The following is a 1,603-nucleotide window of genomic DNA, read 5'->3' on the forward strand; positions in this document are numbered from 1 at the left end:
TCGCTGATGAAGAAATTGAACAGCGCAGGCCCCAGGCCCCAGATTTGGAGTGCATGTAGTGGCAGGGAGTCAGCTCCCCCTGACTCCCAGATAAGCCACCCATGGCCCTGTCCTGCTCCTCACTGGGGCCCTGCCCCAGGCCCCAGGCTCCATGCACTGCCCAGCTGGGCAACAGCCCCAGCCCTGCCCAACTCCCTCCCTCCCTATGGGGGCCTAAATCCCCACCACCACTTACCTGCAGGAACTGCTGTCCAGGCTGCCATGTGCAACATGGTGCCCCCTGCCTGACCACCTTCCTCCTGCTCCCTCCCAGCCCCCTGCAGGCTGGAACTGTGCCAGCCTGCAGAGAACTCTGCAAAACCACAAAATCCACAGTTTCTCTGTTAAAATAAATCCATGTTTTTCTCTGGTAAGGGGGAAAATCTGCATTTTTCTCCAGTTTTCCATGGGAAATGAAAAACCCAGATCCCTGGTGATAAATGGTGTGAGAACTCATAGCCCAACAACTCCACAAAGCAGTGGATTATGGGAGATTATGTAAACATGAATGTCTCTTGGTGGCAGTGTTAGGTTTCTGTGCACTGCCTATTCCTTTAATAACTTTTTCATAACATAAGACTTTGGTTAAAACTGTCTTTGATGACAAATCGCAGTGGGTTTGCTGTTCTAACCCTACACCCACACAACATGAAACCACACCCTTTGCAAATTTTGTTCTAGGACAAAAATAGTAGGATTGCTGCAGGTAAAGATTAAGATATATGGGTAGAGCTGTTGTTTGCTGCAGTTGTACAGCTTATTTCTTATTCAGTTCTATACTGTTGCACCTTCAGGGTGTCTATATATGTGCTCCAGTAAGGAAGGCTAACCACACTCTTCCCTGCATTAGTAGGTGCATCATAAGTAGGTCTAGGGAGGTGATACTTGCCCTCTATGTGGCACTGGTGAGGCCACAGCTACAGTACTGCATCCAGTTTTGGGCATCGCACTTCAAGAGGGACATGGAGAACCTGGAAAGGGTTCAGAGGAGGGCTACTCACATGATTGAGGGCCTGCAAGTAAGATCCTATGAACACAGACTGAGGGACCTGACTCTATTCAGCCTCCACAAGAGAAGGCTGAGAAGTGATCTTGTGGCAGTCTACAAGCTCTTCCGTGGGGGTTAGCAGGGAATAGGGGATATTCTATTTACGAGGATGCCCCTCGGGGTTACTAGAAACAACAGCCATAAACTGAAGGAGAGTAGATTTAGATTGGACATGATATAGAAGTTCTTTACGGTGAGGGTTGCCAAATGGAATGGGCTTCCAAGGGAGATGGTGCTACCCTCTTCTTTGGAGGTGTTCAAAAGGAGATTAGACAAGGACCTGGCTGTGGTTACTTGACCCCAGTGCTTTTTCCTGCCCAGGGCAGGGGGTCAGACTTGATGATCTAATAGGTCCCTTCTGACCCTAGAAATCTGTGAAATCTATGAAACTGGGTTGGGGGGAGGTTTAGTTAGAGAGGCTCTGGGGGCACCTATACATGTGACAGGGCTCTATTCCAATGCCTGCTAATTAGTAGGGCTGTGCGAGGCTTCGGACAGAGCTTCAGATCCGGAGAA

The 1,603-nt window shown here is 49.3% G+C and overlaps 1 protein-coding gene and 1 long non-coding RNA gene across 3 annotated transcripts in view; one reads left to right on the plus strand and one right to left on the minus strand.

The window, feature by feature from the left end:
* COL8A1 (collagen type VIII alpha 1 chain) overlaps positions 1 to 1,603 on the plus strand; it is a 212,670-nt gene that overhangs the window by 83,868 nt on the left and 127,199 nt on the right. The window lies entirely within an intron of this gene.
* Positions 1 to 1,603, minus strand: part of LOC109304758 — an 18,786-nt gene that overhangs the window by 12,453 nt on the left and 4,730 nt on the right. The gene's annotated exons all lie outside the window — the stretch shown is intronic.

The sequence above is a fragment of the Gavialis gangeticus genome, unplaced genomic scaffold (genome assembly GCF_001723915.1).
Source record: "Gavialis gangeticus isolate Ggan-Ray unplaced genomic scaffold, GavGan_comp1, whole genome shotgun sequence".
Classification (NCBI taxonomy): domain Eukaryota; kingdom Metazoa; phylum Chordata; order Crocodylia; family Gavialidae; genus Gavialis; species Gavialis gangeticus.